The sequence below is a fragment of the Dama dama genome, chromosome 11 (genome assembly GCF_033118175.1).
Source record: "Dama dama isolate Ldn47 chromosome 11, ASM3311817v1, whole genome shotgun sequence".
In the NCBI taxonomy this organism is placed as follows: domain Eukaryota; kingdom Metazoa; phylum Chordata; class Mammalia; order Artiodactyla; family Cervidae; genus Dama; species Dama dama.
This window is the reverse complement of record NC_083691.1, coordinates 85,818,899-85,837,617: the sequence shown is the minus strand read 5'-3', so window position 1 is coordinate 85,837,617 and position 18,719 is coordinate 85,818,899. Positions and strand designations below refer to the sequence as shown.

Sequence of the window (18,719 nt, the reverse complement as noted above, 5' to 3'; positions counted from 1 at the left end):
TGTTATGTACTGCTATTATATAGAAAGGTAATTGACATTAGTATATTAATCTCGTATCCTGCAATTTTTCTATACTAAATTATTAGTTCCAGGATAGGGATGTTCTGCCAATTTTTAAAGATTTTATTTTAAAAAAAAATGATCATATCATCTGCAGCAAAGAGTTTTATTTCTTTCTTAATCTGAATTCTTTAGTTTCCTTTTCTTGTCTTAATACATTAACTAGGATTCCAATATGATGTTAAAAAGCAGTGGTTAGAAGGGATATTTTTGAGTTGTTACTGATTTTCAAGAATGAGTTTTTAGTTTCTCACTATTAAGAGTTTTTGTTTTTGATAACCAGGAAAGCATAGTACAAATGTTTTTGAGGAGGCATTTTGAGATTATTGAAGGTATTGTTGACCTCTGAATTCCATGCAACAAAACTTGTAAGACACTCACTATTTCAGAAAGTTAGTGAGTTAATAATAATCTACCTGTTCTTTTTTTTTTTTTAAGTTTTGTATAATTTTAACTAGTCAGTAATTTATCCTTAGGTAATAATAGTTAACATCATACTCAACACTGAAAAGTTAAAACCTTTACCTACAAGATCATGAAAAAGAAAAGGATGCCCATTCTTACCACTTTTATTCAGCATTGTACTGGAATTAGCACACAGAGCAATTAGGCAAGACAAAGAAATAAAAGGCATCCAAACTGGAGAGGAAAACAAAATTGTTATTTATAGCTAATGTGATCTTATATACCAAAAATATTAACTAAAAGACTCAACCCCAAAACTATGGAAACTAATCAACAAATTTAGTAAAGTTGTAAGATATAAAATCAATATCCAGAAACAAGATACATGTCTATAAACACTAACAATAAAATATGCCTATAAAGGAAATAAAGAAACCTTCCATCCATAATAGAATCAAAAACAATAAAATGCTGAGGAATAAAGAATTAGTTTGAAGGAGAATTAGAAAGTTTATATTCTCAAAAGCTGTAGGAAATAAGATGATCCCTCAGTAAAGCTTTAAGACATTGTTGTCTTAGTGCATAAGCTTTCCCAAGTGAAGACAAATAATGATCAATTATCTTTATACAATAGGATGCCAAGAATGTCAAATACATCTATCACAATGGAACATTTAAACAAAGAGGTAAAATGAAGCTTCGTGTTTGGACTAGGCACTTCAGAAATGTTCATGTGTGTGCTTGCTTATTTGCTCAGTCCTGTCCAACTCTTCGTGACTCCATGAACTGTAGCCTGCCTGGATCCTCTGTCCATGGGATTCTCCAGGAAAGAATACTGTAGTGGATTACCATTTCCTTCTCCAGGGTCAGAAATTTGAAGGAAACATTTTTTACCTATTGCTTGAAAATCTAAAAAAAAAAACCATAATCTTGATCATTTGGTTATAAGTAAAACTAATCTTGAAAAGAACAATGCAAGGGATGATTATTTTCATTTTCCATAAAAATAATCATGATAGGCCTATGTATTCCTCAAGTTTCAATTTTAATATATTACTGAGAAATAGTAGGTAATGGTTTATAACTGTTAATCTGGATTCTGACTGGCTCAGCATCTATTATTTTACAATATTTGTAGATTCATTTGCTCATAAATACATTACAATTTTACCAAACTCTAAATTACTTATCAATTATTATTTGAATATTTGCTATAGGAGAACAAATATCAAAATATCAGCTAGAAAATGATCAAAGGTAGGTTTTTTTTTTTTCTGAGAACACTGTATATAATATTTCAGCTAAGTATTTTATTTAACAGTTGTAGTTACAGAGTAAATCTCTGTCTATAAAATTCAATAATAAATTTGATAGGCTATTTTCATAGAAAAGAAAGAAATGTTCTGCTATTAGTGGTCACAGCGGGACAGTTAGACGTTAAGACATGGAGAAGAATTTGGAATTACTAGAATTTCATGCCACTCAAGTAGAAGCCCAAGGAATCTGCTCTTCTATAGTAGCAGGATATAGGGTAGAATTCCTGTTGTTGTTCAGTCTCTACGTCGTGCTCAGCTCTTTGTGACCCTACGGATTACAGTCATGCTGGTCTTCCCTGTCCTTCATCATCTCCTGGGTCTGGCTCAAACACATGTCCATTGATTCGGATATGCTATCCAATCATCTCATCCTCTGTCATCCTCTTCTCCTTTTGCCTTCCATCTTTCCCAGCATCAGGCTCTCTTCCAATGAGTTGGCTCTTCGCATAATGGTGGAATAATTCAGTTCAGTTCAGTTGCTCAGTCGTGTCCGACTCTTTGCGACCCCATGAATCGCAGCACGCCAGGCTTCCCTGTCCATCACCAACTCCCAGAGTTTACTCAAACTCATGCCCATCGAGTCGGTGATGCCATCCAGCCATCTCATCTTCTGTCGTCCCCTTCTCCTCCTGTCCCCAATCCCTCCCAGCATCAGGGTCTTTTCAAATGAGTCAGCCCTTCACATCAGGTGGCCAGAGTATTGGACTTTCAGCTTCAGCATCAGTCCTTCCAATGAACACCCAGGACTGATCTCTTTTAGGATGGACTGGTTGGATCTCCTTGCAGTCCAAGGGGCTCTCAAGAGTCTTCTCCAACACCACAGTTCAAAAGCACCAATTTTTCGGCGCTCAACTTTCTTCATAGGTAGTGGCACCCATATCTATAAGAAAATGACTTTTCACTATCTTTATCCAATTCCCCCTCCTCTGGTAACCACAAATATCATTTCTTTGTCTGTGAGTTTGTTTATTGTTTTTGAAGTATAATTAATCAAGAACATTATTTTAGTTCCTGGTATACAACATAGTAATTGGATATTATATACTTTTCAAACAAATCACTATAATAAATTTAGTTACCAAATGTTACCATATAAAGATACTACATGGTTATTGACTATCTTCCCCATATTGTTCATTTAATAACTGTGACTCATTTATTTTGCAACTGGAAGTTTGTATCTCTACCATTTTTCCTCCCTCTATCCTTCTCCCTAGTGGCAAGTACTTGTTTGTCCTCTATGAGTTGGTTTCTGTTTTGTTATGTTTCTTCATTTGATTTGTTTGTTTAGATACCACATATAAGTGAAATCATATATACATACATACAGTATTTGTTTTTCTCTCTCTGATTTATTTCACTTATTTCACTTAATACCCTCTCGGTGTATCCATGCTCTTGCAAATGGCATGATTTCATTCTTTTTTATGGCTGAGTAATATTCTGCCATTTATATATTGTTGTATTTCCCAGGTTCCTCAGTGGTAAACAATACTCCTGCCAATACAGGAGACATAGGTTTGATCCCTGGATTGGGAAGATCCCCTGGAGAAGGAAATGACAACCCACTCCAGTATTCTTAACTGGAATATTCCATGGATAGAGAAGTCTGGTGGGCTATAGCCTAATGGGGTCCCAAAACAGCTTGACATGACTATAGGCAGCATATATATGGGTTTTTTCCTTTGTTTGTTTAATTCATTAGCCACTTTATGTATTTTTATTAGTGTTTAATTCATTTAAACTTAAAGAAATTATTGATAGGCATTGCCATTTTGAGGGTAATTTGTAGTTCTTTCTTTCTTTTTTTGTTTTTTGTTCCTTGTTTCTTTTGTTCCTTTCCTTTATATTTTGATAAGTTCTTTGAATATACTTACAATCATTACTTTGAGCTCTTTATTAGGTAGATTGCCTATGTCCACTTACTTAGTTCTTCTTTGGGGGTTTTATCTTCTCACTTCATCTGGAACATGTTTCTCTGTTGTCTCATTTTGCCTAATTTGCTGCTTTTATTTCTATCTGTCTGGTAGGTTTGGTCTTGGAGTACAGAATGAAGCAGGGCAAAGGATAATAGAGTTTTGCCAAGAGAACACACGTCATAGCAAACACCCTCTTCCAACAACACAAGAGAAGACTACACATGGACATCAGTAGATGGTCAACACTGAAATCAAATTGATTATATTCTTAGCAGCAAAAGGTTGAGGAGCTCTATACAGTCAGCAAAAACAAGACTGGGAGCTGACTGTGGCTCAGAAAATGAACTCCATATTGCCAAATTCAGACTTAAATTGAAGAAAGTAGGGAAAACCATTAGACCATTCAGGCATAACACAAATCATATCCCTTACAATTATACAGGAGTGAGAAATATATTTAAGGGTCTAGATCTGATAGACAGAGTGCCTGATGAACTATGGGCGGAGGTTTGTGACACTGTACAGGAGACAGGGAGCAAGGTCATCCTCAAGAAAAAGAAATTCAAAAAAAGCAAAATGGCTGTCTGAGGAGGCCTTACAAATAGCTGGGAAAATAAGGGAAGTGAAAAGCAAAGGAGAAAAGGAAAGATATTCCCATTTGAATGCAGAATTCCAAAGAATACCGAGGAGAGATAATAAAGCCTTCCTCAGTGATCAGTGCAAATAAAATAGAGGAAAACAATAGAATAGGAAAGACTAGAGATCTCTTCAAGAAAATTAGAGACACCAAGGGAATATTTTATGCAAAGATGGGCTCAATAAAGGACAGAAATTGTATGGACCTAACAGAAGCAGAAGATATTAAGAAGAGGTGGCAAGAATACACAGAACTGCACAAAAAAGATCTTCATGACCCAGATAATCACAATGGTGTGATCACTCACCTAGAGCCAGACATCCTGGAATGTGAAGTCAATGGACCTTAGGAAGCATCACTACGAACAATGCTAGTGGAGGGGATGGAATTCCAGTTGAGCTATTTCAAATCCTAAAGGATGATGCTGTAAAAGTGCTGCCCTCAATATACCAGCAAATTAGAAAATGCAGCAGTGGCCAAAAGACTGGAAAAGGTCAGTTTTCATTCCAATCCCAAAGAAAGGCAATGCCCAAGAATGTTCAAACTAATGCACAATTCCACTGATCTCACATGCTAGTAAAATAATGCTCAAAATTCTCCAAGCCAGACTTCAGCAATACGTGAACTGTGAACTTCCAGATGTTCAGACTGGTTTTAGAAAAGGCAGAGGAACCAGAGATCAAACTGAAAACATCCATTGAATCATCAAAAAAGTAAGAGAGTTCCAGAAAAACATTCATGTCTGCTTTATTGACTATGCCAAAGCCTTTGACTGTGTGGATCAACACGAACTGTGGAAAATTCTCCAAGAGATGGGAATACCAGACCACCTGACCTGCTTCTTGAGAAATCTGTATCCAGGTCAGGAAGCAACAGTTAGAACTCAGCATGGAACAATAGATTGGTTACAAATAAGAAAAGGAATATGTCAAGGATGTATACTGTCACCTTACTTATTTAACTTATTTTCATAGTACATCATGAGAAATGTTGGGCTGGATGAAGCACAAGCTGGAATCAAGATTGCCAGGAGAAATATCAATAACCTCAGATATGCAGATGACACCACCCTTCTGGCAGAAAGCAAAGAAGAACTAAAGAGGTATTTGATGAAAATGAAAGAGGAAAGTGAAAAAGTTGGCTTAAAGCTCAACATTCAGAAAACTAAGATCATGGCATCTGGTCCCATTATTTCATAGATGGGGAAAATGGAAACACTGGCAGACTTTATTTTTCTGGGCTCCAAAATCACTGCAGATGGTGACTACAACCATAAAATTAAAAGATGCTTGCTCCTTGGAAGGAAAGTTATGACTAACCTAGACAGCATTTTAAAAAGCAGAGACATTACTTTGCCAACAAAGGTCCATCTAGTCAAGGCTATGGTTTTTCCAGTAGTCAAGTATGGATGTGAGAGTTGGACTATAAAGAAAGCTGAGTGACAAAGACTTGATGCTTCTGAACTGTGGTGTTGGAGAAGACTTTTGAGAGTCCCTCTGACTGCAAGGAGATCCAACCAGTCCATCCTGAAGGAAATCAGTCCTGAATATTCATTGGAAGGACCGATGTTGAAGCTGAAACTCCAATACTTTGGATCTGTATCTCCAATACAGATCCTGATGCTGGGAAAGATTGAAGGCAGGAAGAGAAGGGGACAACAGAGGATGAGATGGTTATATGGCATCACCAACTCAATGGACATGAGTTTGAGTAAACTCTGGATGTTGGTGATGGACAGGGAGGCCTGGCGTGCTGCAGTCCATAGGGTATCAAAGAGTTAGACACGGCTGAGTGACTGAACTGAATTGAACTGATTGATAATGAAAGTCTGTAATGGGCAAAAGAATGACTGACAAAATAAGAACAGTGATTGTTTCAGGGGATACTTGATTTGGGATTGACTGGAAAGGAGAATAAGGAAACATTAGCGTGAACTTAAGCTTCCCTGCTGGCTTAGAGAGTAAAGAATCTGCCTACAATGCAGGAAACCTGGGTTTAATTCCTGTTTGGGAAAATCCCTTGGAGAAAGGAATGAATATCCATTGAAGGACTGGAAAAGGTCAGTTTTCATTCCAGTCCCAAAGAAGGGCAATGGCAAAGAATGTTTAAAGTGTAAAGTGAAATTGAAAGCTGTTCATGCTCAAAATCCTCCCAGCTAGACTTCAACATTATGTGAATTGAGAACTTCCAGGTGTACCAGTTGGATTTGGAAAAGGCAGAGGAACCAGAGATTAAATTGCCAACATCTGGTGGATCATAGAAAAAGCCATAGAATTCCAGAAAAAAACAGAAAAACACAAAACATTCAATTCTGCTTCATTGACTATGCTAAAGCCTTTGACTGTGTGGATCATAACAAACTGTGACAAATTCTTAAAGAGATGAGAAGACCAGACCACCTTACCTGTGTCCTGAGAAACATGTGTGCAGATCAAGAAGCAACAGTTAGAACCTGACATGAAACAACAGACCGGTTCCAAATTGTTGTCAGCCTGCTTATTTAACTTCTATGCAGAGTACATCATGTGAAATGCTGGGCTGGATGAAGCACAAGCTGGAATCAAGTTTGCCAGGAGAAATATTAATAACCTCAGATATGCAGATGATGCCAACCTTATGACAGAAAGCAAAAAGGAACTGAAGAGCCTCTTGATGAAGATGAAAGAGGAGAGTGAAAATCTAGCTTCAAACTCAACATTCAAAAACTAAGGTCATGGCATCTGGTCCCATCACTTCATGGCAAATAGATGGGGAAACAATGGAAACAGTGACAGACTTTATTTCCTTGGGCTCCGAAATCACTGCAGATGGTGACTGCAGTCATGAAATTAAAAGACACTTGCTCCTTGGAAGAAAAGCTATAATAAACCTAGACAGCATATTAAAAAGCAGAGATGTTACTTTGCCAACTGCAAAGAGTCAGACATGATTGAAGCAACTAATACACACAGGGTGAATTTAATGTTCTGTAAGATGGTAGGAGTTTTGTTTGCATAGGTATACATATGTATTATTTAAAACTCCATAAATCCGTGCTTAAGATCTATTTTTATTGTATATAAATTTTACATTAAAAATAAAAACAAGAAAAATTTAAATTCTTGTTGATAAAATTTTTGCTGAAGTATTCCGATGGAATACTTTTCGTTCTGAGCACCACTTAACAATGATTTTATTGGTACTTCTTTCTCAAGGTAGGGGACCCAAGCTGTGTTCCTAGTTGTGTATTTATATGCCTGAGTGCATATGTTAATTTGCTATCATAAATACAATAAATTTGTCCATATAATCCATTTTCACCCAATACTGAATAATTTAAAGCTTTCTATTTATTTTCAGAGAAGAGATACTTTATAGTATGGAATAGAATGCCAATTTCACAAGAAAGTTTGAGACAAAAATGTGAGAATGTGTGACTTGGAAGAGTTATTTTTGTTGAGCTGCTTTAGGCTCTGCCTTTGCACGCCCGAAGGCACACATTCGCTCTCCCTGCTTTTGGGGACACTGTGACAGAACAGTTAAAGAAAACCTGCAGCTGAAACAAAAGATCAAGAATGGGATTACGTGAGAATTATGTGAAAATCTTTCAGTACAGATTTCATCTTAGCAAGCAAAGCTTGGTAGGAAAAGACAATTCTCAGTCTCACACTGTGTTTCTGCAGGGGGCACTTTGATGTTAGACTTATTCATTGTAGTTAAAACATCCAGAGAGGTCTTTAACTTCTGGTTCCAAATAATAGCCACAGAGTTCTGTTGTTACAGATCATAAAATGTCATTGTTGCTCTGTCAAGGAATACATATAACTCAGCAAGAAAATCTGAACTAATTTCGGTGTATATAGTTACAGTAATTGCTTTTGAAGTGGGGAGCTATGGTGGAAATATTTAAGTGGGGTGTATAGTTTTTACAAACTGAACTCAGAAAGTATATTTCCTTAGCTCAGTAATATAGTAGAAAATTTAAACTTGGTGCAGTTCTCGAGAACCAGGCTAGTTCACCGTTCCACCCATTTTTAAAGTGTGTCCAGTTAAGAGTAAGGGTGGACTAGCAAGATAAGGAGAGCATGATTAAGTATACTATGGGTCCAAGTCAAGTTTGTATCTATATTCAGAAAGAAGCCAAAATAGAATTTCATTTGGGGTATACACACACACACACACACACACACACACACATATATGAAATTTTGCATATATATCTACTATGTATGTGTTATATATTTTATACAGTAGGTTATATTATAAAATATGCATGCATTTTATATATTATGTACATATTTATGTATATACAACAAACTGCGGAAAATCCTTAAAGAGATGAGGATACCAGAACTCCTTATTTGTCTCCTGAGAAATCTGTATGCAGCTGAAGAAGCAACAATTAGAACTGGACATGGTACAACAGACTGGTTCCAAATCAGAAAAGGAGTATGGCAAAACTGCATATTGTCACCCTGCTTGCTTAACTTATATGCAGAGTACATCATGCGAAATGCCAGGCTGGATGAAGCACAAGCTGGAATCAAGATTGCAGGATAAAATATCAATAACCTCAGATATGTGGGTGACACCTCCCTTATGGCAGAAAGTGAAGAGGAACTAAAGAGCCTCTTGATGAAAGTGAAAGACGAGAGTGAAAAAGCTGGCTTAAAACTGAACATTCAAAAAACTAAGATCGTGGCATCTGGTCCCATTACTTCATGGCAAATAGATGGGGGGAAAAAATGGAAACTGTGACAGACTTTATTTTCTTAGACTCCAAAATCACTGCAGACAGTGCTTGCAGCCATGAAATTTAAAAAATTGCTTGCTCCTTGGAAGGAAAGCTATGACAAACCTAGATAGCATTTTAAAAAGGAGAGACATCACTTTGTGACAAAGGTCTGTATATCAAAGCTATTTTTTTTTCCAGTAGTCATGTATGGATGTGAGAACTGGACCATAAAGAAAGCTAAGTTTCAAAGAATTGATGCTTTTGAATTGTGGTGCTAGAGAAGACTCTTGAGAGTCTCTTGGACAGCAAGAAGATCAAACCAGTCAATCCTAAAGAAAATTAACCCTGACTATTCATTGGAAGGACTGATACTGAGGCTCCAATATTTTGGCCACCTGATGGGAAGAACTGACTCACTGGAAAAGACACTGATGCCGCGAAACATTGAGGGCAGGAGAAAGAGGGTGTGATAGAGGATGAGGTGGGTGGATGGCATCGTTGACTCAATGGACATGAGTTTGAGCAAACTCTGGGAGATGGTGAAGGACAGGCAAGTTGACGTGGTGCAGTCCATGAGGTCTCAAAGAATCAGACACGATTTAGCAACTGAGCAACAACAATATATAAATACACTATCTATCTATCTATATTATATCTATACCACATATTCATAGATGTGTATATTTAAAGTAGCCAAGTATATTTCAGTGAACTACCTCTCAAAGGCAGTTTGCCTATAACAAAACAAATTCTTATAATTTTATATGATGTAAGCATTTTTTAGTGTAAATAGAACTAGAAAGAATCATAGAATAAGCTATCCATAATTCTAGAAGAGAACAAGTGGAATGAAGTATGGCAAATATATATGCTCCATGAATCAGGAGGAGGAGAAACATCCTAAGATCCATAGAGATGTACAGGAGAAAGAGGATTGGGAAAGAAATAGTGAATCTGGAAAACTATTCACTTACTGACTTGTGCAACAGAATTGCTTCAATAACTATAAGTCATCAGTTTTCCATTCATCTTATTTCATAACTTTGCTGGTTTTGGAGCTGTGCATCAAGCTATCATTCCTAAATCATTAGAGAATGAGAATGCTATTTTCATCCAAGAACACATGCTCAGTTCTGCCCCTAGAAAGAAGTTGAGAGAAGAGCTATTTGCTCTTTGTGTAGTATGCCTTCTCTCCATGACTATACTCAAGCATGCATCCCTGAAAAATGTTTATTTGACCAGTGACATTTCTTAGATTTTTATCAACCAGTTATTCCATCCTGACTTCCTTCTGTACTATTATTTAATGAATTTGAGCTTAAAGCAAGGGGAAAAGAAACAAAACAAAATCACACTGACAAATATTCAGCTATTAGTAGTTTATCCAAACAACCCCATGGAACCAACAAAAAAGACAAACTTTAAAGATGACTGCTCTAACACCTGTCCTTCTTCTATTACAATAAAATAGACTGCTTGCCTATGGAATGCAGCAATTGTCTATCAAAACAATGTACTTCCTTTTAGTTGTCAAAGCTAAAGATAAAGTTGTCAAAGATTTCCTCCAAAGTGTTCCAGATGAATGCCCATGTCAAGAATCCCCAAGTCTCCCCTCAATACACCCTCAAATAGCACAGTCTGCATTTGACAAATATTCCAATTCATAGCAAACACTATACTAACAACTATAAAACTAAACGGCTGTATTGAAAATTTTTACTGTTCTTTAAAAAAAAAAAAAAAAGACTTGCAGAGGATAGATCTTTCTGCAAGTCTTCCACACAATGTGAGCTATGTGTCATTTCAATTCAGTTCAGTTCAGTCCTTCAGTTATGTCTGACTCTTTGTGACCCCATGGACTGCAGCATGCCAGGCCTCCCTGTCCATCGCCAACTCCCGGAGTTTACTCAAACTCATGTTCATTGGGTCAGTGATGCCATCCAGCCATCTCATCCTCTGTTGTCCCCTTCTCCTTCCACCTTCAATCTTTCCCAGCATCAGGGTCTTTTCAAATGAGTCAGTTCTTCACATCAGGTGGCCAAAGTATTGGAGTTTCAACTTCAACATCGGTCCTTGCAATGAATATTTAGGACTGATTTCCTTTAGGATGGACTGGTTGGATCTCCTTGTAGTCCAAGGGACTCTCAAGAGTCTTCTCCAACACCACAGTTCAAAAGCATCAATTCTTCAGCACTAAGCTTTCTCTATAGTCCAACTCTCACATCCATACATAACCACTGGTAAAACCATATTTTTGACTAGATGGACCTTTGTTGGCAAAGTAATGTCTCTGCTTTTTAATATGCTATCTAGGTTAGTCATAACTTTTCTTCCAAGGAGTAAGTGTCTTAATTTCATGGCTACAGTCACCATCTACAGTGATTTGAGAGCCCAAAAAAGTAGTCTGTCACTGTTTTCCCATCTCTTTGCCATGAAGTGATGGGACCAGATACCATGATCTTAGTTTTCTGAATGTTAAGTTTTAAGCCAACTTTTTCACTTTCCTCTTTCACTTTCATCAAGAGGCTCTTTAGTTCTTATTCGATTTCTGCCATAAGGGTGGTGTCATCTGCATATCTGAGGTTACTGATATTTCTCCTGACAATGTTGATTCCAGCTTGTGCTTCATCCAGCCTGGCATTTCACACGATGTACTCTTCATTCAATTGCGAGAATATATGGAATACAGTGAGGGCTAGAAGATTATCTGTTATCATCATCTTCAACTTCTTTGTAAAGAAAACCAATTTCTCATTTTCTTAAGACTTTGTGATAAAAAGTAGACCCTGACAAACATGTCATTGGTTGGGAAGCAAGCCAGACTGTATTATTACACTGTGCATGCATTCCTCATTTGAGCCATAGACTCAATTGGTTGATAATATGATCATCCAGGTCTCTAAAATATTTCTTTTCTTTTTCCTTCTCTCCTTTTCTTTAAATAAAAATCCTAAGCATTTAATAAATGTTTAAAGAGTGCTATCTGTATTGTCACGGGCCCACAGAGAAACCAAGAATAATATTAATAATTTAAAAACACAAATTATCAGTATTTGGTCAGAATTAAATGCTTACCAATTATGTAGAATTTTAAAATACACTAGTAAAATGTCCCTAGTTTTCTCAAAATATAGTCTTTTAATTGAGCTTCATGTGTGTTGGACTTCAATGTACTAAGGATAAGCGACATTCAGTTTCCTGTGTATCTCCTTATATATTATATATGTATTAATTTTGTTTTAATACCTGTTAACTTTCCCTCAATAATTTAATATGAGAGAGACAAATCCTACTTTAAAAAACAAAAACAAAACACAGTTCCTGCTAGAGTATTTTTTCACCCACAGAGGCCTTTAGAAAAATCAGAATGACCCATCTTTCTGAATATTAAAGCTATAGAAGAGTTTGAAGGACCCCTACGTTGAACAAGAATTTGAATTTGACATTCTGTCAGACCTTTTCCTCACCTTTGCTTATTTGATTTTATTTCTACACCTTTTTCTTTTTTCACCCCCCTACAGAACATGTTCTGTGCCTTGCCACTTTTATGCATTGCCCATAATTATTACACTCACCAGAAAAAAAAAAAAAAAAAAAACCCTTTGCCTCTACTCTTCACTTGTCTAAGCCCTTACTCTTTGAAAGGATATGGGGAAGGGCCAGCTGGTTGTTACATCTCATCCAGTTCATCATCAGAGTTGCTGATCTTGATATCTAAAGAGCTGCCTTCCTGTACATCTCATTTCACTGGCCTGTGTTCAATGAAAGGCATGGCTGTCTTCAAACTCTACCTCCTCTGTGAAGCTTTCATTGACAGGTTCACCTTCTAAAGTTTTGGCAGGAAATTCCAACTTTGAGTCTTTTTAGCAAGGTCATAAGTGAAAAATTAAATAGGTGAGAGAAAGCAATTTGGTGGTGATATAACTCATGTGATTCTTTTTAATTGATGCCTTTTACTCAGTGGACTATTAATCCTGATTTCTCACTTAGCAGTAATGCCCCTAAGTTCACACTCTGATTTTTTTTCTTCAAGTATAAATATCTCACTCAAACACCTCTTAGAGATGGTGAGTTAAACACATGCATTAGCTTCCACTTTGTCATGAATTATAATCTCACCAAAATTATAACTATTTGGAAGATGGCAGAATGGGAAACAGAGTTGCATGATGAGTGAGCCTATTTCTGTGTATGTGTAGAGGGATAAAATTCACAGAAGTAAACAAAATCTCAAGTTCCATAGACAATGACTAAAACTGAAAAGTGAAGAAGTAGCAACATAGGCATGTTATTTAGAGAAAAAGGCAAATAAAACATAATCAGTTAAAAGATTAAAAGGAAGAGCTGATCTTTTGGCAACAGCAAATGTATGTGGGATACAGAAAAAAAATGACTCGAACTATATTTATGCATTGCTTCCTGCACTTCAGCCAGATTCTTTACCAGCTGAGCCAACAGGGAAGCCCTATATTTATGCACAAGTTTTATTAAAAATACTAAATATGAAGTGAATTATAGAATAAACTATATAATTTTAGAAAATTATAACAAAGTGTAACAATAGGATACACACATAAACACATATGAAACAGAAGATGTGATTTCTGATTGGGGAACACTGGACAGCTGGCTGTCTTCTAAAAGGCTGATCTTATGACATAGTTATAGTCAGTGTATCATAATTTAAGATTTGACCCTTAGTAGTGTAAACTCAGATATGATTCCTTAGCATGCCAAGAGTAGATGCTGCTCTTGTTGGCATATTCAGGCCAAAAAAGTTTATAAAACTGATGTTCAAAATCAAAATGTTTCCTTTAAAATATTTAATAAGTGTAGATTGTAAAGGAACCAAACATCTAAAATCCACATACCAGTTTATCTTGCCTTATAGCCAGATTTACCCATGAAATTATCTATAATAAGAATGCCTTTTAACAAGAATACAACATAAAATATAGACAGAGTAGGGAATAGCTATTATTGTTCTCTGTTGGTATGGACCAGTGATGTCCAATATAAATATAATGTAATCCACAAGTGGGAGCCCCATATGTAATTTAGATGTTTCTGGAGGCCATGCTATAAAAATAAGAAGAAACAGATGAAACAAATTTTAGTACTATTAATTTATTTCACACAATATGTATTAAATATAATTTTAACATGCAATCAACAAAAACATGCTAAGATATTTATGTAGTGTTTGTACTAGTTCTTTAAAATTCAAAGTGTATTTTATACTTACTGTACATCACATCTTGGACCAGCCACATTTCATGTGGTCATTAGCAACATATAGTGAACGACTACCAGATAGGATACTGCCAGGCAAGACTCCTATAAGCATTCAACAAGTAAATTAAACAGCAAAAGGCTGCTTTTCAACTTGGATTTAGAACCTCAGTTGTTAGTTATATAATTTAAATATTTAATTGTCTCATGCTAAGATAACAAGATGTATACTTTTCTGGGGACAATGCAAGCTAAATTCTTTGACTTAGAGATATTTCTTTCTTCTAAATAATGCCTGGTTGGATTCAGCTCACGTTTACCTCTATGAACTTTCCTTTTTGTTTTCTGAATAAGCAACAAGTTTGGTGGATGACATATTCTTTCTTTAAATATGCTAATCCCTAATTTCTACTTACCTAGAGTGTATTCCTTTTAGTAACATTGCATATCTTTCTTATATTCCACTATGATACCACATTAGAGGAGAAATTTCCTTTCCCATTATTTTCATATTTTTGGAAAATATTTTATTGCAGCCCTCAGGGGCAGGAAATTGAAGTCCATATTTCATAATTATGATGAGTGCATTCCCATATACCTTCCTGTAGATATGAATCAATAATTTAGCAAGTTAGCAAGCTGAAGAATATATGTCATTACAGTTCTTATATTTGAAAATATAAATTATATTTTAAATGTGCAAAAAACACTTAACATAAAAATCATGCCATAGCAACTAATTTTCATATTTATTAAAAATGTTATATATTCCTTAGATGCCTCAAATATATTTTGTTTATAATCTATAGAAACTAATAATTGCCTTTTATAAATGTTCTAGGAATTCACTGGTTAATATGGGAGATATATATGTTTTAAATATTTTAAATGGATTTATTATCTATATACTTTTCTTATTTTTATAAAATATGCATTAAATTATAACATAAAGAACAAGTGACACTGGCATTTGTCAGCAGACTGTTTATAGTTTAGGAATAAATATACCATAAATAACGGTCATAAATGCACAAGAACCTCCTTTAAATGATGGCAAACATATACAGGAATCAATATGTGAAATTGTAAACACAAGTAACATTTTTCCATTAGACTCTATTTCTCAGTGTCTTGTCAGTTATTTTCTTGGCAAGTTATTTCAGCAGGACCTATTTTCTCCATTATATTTGACAAATAATATAGAGATTGTGTAGTGATAAGATTACTAGTTAGAGGACTTGGTGTTAGGAGCTCTCCTATTGCAAACTGGGAAAGACATTTTTCATCTTATGCAAAATAAGAGATCCTTCTGAACTCTAACATACAGGAATATGTTTATGACTGGACTAAGGTGTGACTACTCCCAACCAGAGGTTCTTGGCACTCACTCTGGCTCTCTCTTTAAAACTTAATGAAGATTTTCTAGACTCACTGAAAGAATGTCCACATTTCTTGGAGGACTGCAGCCTCATAAGCCTACCCATGAATCTAAGGTTTCTGAGACATCAGATCATCAGAAATCTTGGATTTGATTTCTGCTTGTATTATTCAATATTAGACCCTGGACAAATTGCTTAGCATCCTTGAACCTTCAACATCCTCTTGTGTAAAACAGTGATAATAACTCCTGTCCTGCCTCTCTTATGTGTATATGTGTATGTTTTCATGTGGTGAATACATGAATCATGTGTTGATTCCTTGGTAGCTCAGACGGTAAAGAATCTGCCTGCAATTCAGGAGACCTGGGTTTAATCCCTGGGTTGGGAAGATCAGCTGGAGAAGGGAATGGCTACCCAATGCAGTGTTCTAGCCTGGAGAATGCCATGGACAGAGGAGCCTGGTGAACTACAGTACATGGGTCGCAAAGAGTTGGACATGACTGAGTGACTAACATGTATGCATGTACAGGTGTATGTATGTATGTACATATGTGTTTCTATGTGTGTAGTATTAGAGCTGCTAAACATAATCAAGGGCTTTCCAGGTGGCTCAGTAGTAAAGAATCCCTGTGCCAATGAAGAAGATGCAGGAGATTCAGGTTCGATCCCTGGGTTGGGAAGACTCCCTAGAGAGGGAAATTGCAACCCACTCCAGTATTCTTCCCTGGAAAATCCCATGGACAGAGGAGGCTGGCAGGCTACAGTCCATAGGGTCACAAAGAGTCAGACATGACTTAGCGACTAAGAAACAACAACAAACTTAATCAAAGAAGCAGTACAGTACATTTTATCCAAGTGTAAAAACATTTCATTTTTATCATCAGCTCTGAGCCAGATGAGATACTAAAACTTTACTCCATTGACTTTTTATCCTTATGAGGTAGAATAGCTGTTTGCATTTCCCAGATTAAAATAAAAAAATTGAGATTTAGAGTTGTTAAATAATTGTCTAAAATTACACTGACAGAAAATGGCAGAGTAGGGAATTGAAAATAGGAGCCTAGTCTAACTTCGAAGTCTAATCTTTTAAAGACATTTCTTACTTCCTTAAGTATGCTTGAACTCATTTCAAAAAGCAATTAATCAGTTCAATAGGAGCTAGTTTTGTCTAAAATAATCGTGAAACTGTCGTAACAATTTAGGGCTTGGGCTGGTAGTAGGTAATGCTAAAAAAATATACCATTACTCAGGATTCTGTGACCCCTTTTATCCTGGATATCCTCCAACATCCTTGCCTGTTTCATTTATAAATGCTATGTTTCTGTTAGGTCATCTGCTATATTACATAATGGGATTAGCATCCCTCCATTGGTCCTTTGCTGATGCAAACATCTATTTCTCTTTTCCCTTGGTTGGTTTATGTTCTTATATTACTCCTTCTGGCAGTAAATATTCTCTAAATCTAAGTTCTGGCACTATTTTCATATTTCTTGTTTCTCTAATCCTGTCTTTTCTTTCTCCCTCCAACTCCTCTCCAGTCTCGTATTTTCATCTCTCATCTCCATAGTAACAATACCTAAGTCTTTGAGCTACACCATCCTAAATGACATTCTAAGGTCTCTGTCTTTTAAAAAATCTCTCAATTGCTGTTCTGTAAGCATTTCTACTATTGATGCCTCCACACCTCCATGACATTACACTTAGCTTTTATTCTGCCTTCCCTGTCTTCCACTGCACTTGAAATTTCTCTTTCATGTTCAACAATGGCTTATGAAATGCAAAATCAAATAGGCTTTCTCATCTTTCAGTTTACTTAACCTTTTGGTGGGAATTAGTACTATTAGTCTCACTTTCCTTTTTAGAAATCTCTACTCTTTTGACTCTTGCAATTTCCTAAATCTCCTCCTAAATGCCTCACTATCTTCATTGAGCCCTTTAATAATCTTCCCTGAGCTATCAGTTCCTACTTGCTCCTTCAAATAAAGGGGAAAGGAAGGCAAGGGGACAGCTATGGTTATATATTGTCCCTTGTAGGAAGCAAAGACCACCTAAATGAGAACAAGCATAAGCTATTTACTCAGAGCTTGTTATAGCAAGAAAATCAGCCACCATCACTTGCGTTTGGCAGTCTCAAGGGCAGGCAAGAGAATGGGAAAGCTTTACAGTGGGGGGAAAAAAAGAACTGTTCAATTATGTCTTGATTATAGGAGGTTGGTATGGATAACCTGGAGGTGGGCTAACTAGAAATCCAGCATCCTATGCAATGAGTTTAGGGAGTGTGTATGGATTTCTCTGGTAGATCTTGAGCTGGAAACAAGAATAAGGGATACAAATTTGGGAACCTGGCAGTCATTACCTAAGTACTGACTAATTTAGGCCAATTACTGCAGAGGCTGTGGTTTGGATTCCAAGAATGGTGGCTAAAGATTATGGTCAAAGTTCTGTTCTTATATGTGGTCTGAACTCATTGTTCCATTATCTCTCACCCTAAACTCCTAAAAGATGCTACTTTTAGAAACTAACTCCTGCTTCTGGTCCTGGTTTTCTACCACAATGTGTCTACCAGGGTGGAGGCCAGATAGATATTCTCTCTTCTTAAACTCTAGTCATTGACATGTTAATAGAACCACATGTTCACTGTCATCCATACAATGCCTATGTGGGCACGTGAGGAGAGAGCTTCTCAAATGTATAGCAAGGCCATTTTTGTTTTTCCACTGGGGTTTTGAAGATAGATGCATAATTTAAAATAACAGTTTTCCAGTGTTACAGCTCTTTTAGAATTTGTCTAGCAGGTTTTCCAGTCTGCACCAGAAAACCCCAAGGAAAAAAACAACACTATTTCAAATATTTAACTTTCCTCCTGATTAACACATAAAATTAGAAAAAAATTTAATGCACTACTTTCCTTTTCCATTTACACTTCTTTTTTTCCAGAATCATTTAATTTTTCTCCTGTTCTTTTATATCTGCTTCACAGAGAGTGATATATTTCCATTCTGAAATCTATATGGTGTCATCTGGACCAGGTATATCATAGTGATTTGAATCAAGAAG

At 36.1% G+C, this 18,719-nt stretch overlaps 1 non-coding gene across 1 annotated transcript; it reads left to right on the top strand.

Annotated features, from left to right (window-relative positions):
- The first annotated feature begins 18,423 nt into the window (after nt 1-18,423).
- LOC133065697 (U7 small nuclear RNA) lies at nt 18,424-18,485 on the top strand. The gene has a single exon (XR_009694959.1). It is a non-coding gene; the product is annotated as a U7 small nuclear RNA (small nuclear RNA).
- Nucleotides 18,486-18,719: the final 234 nt, after the last annotated feature.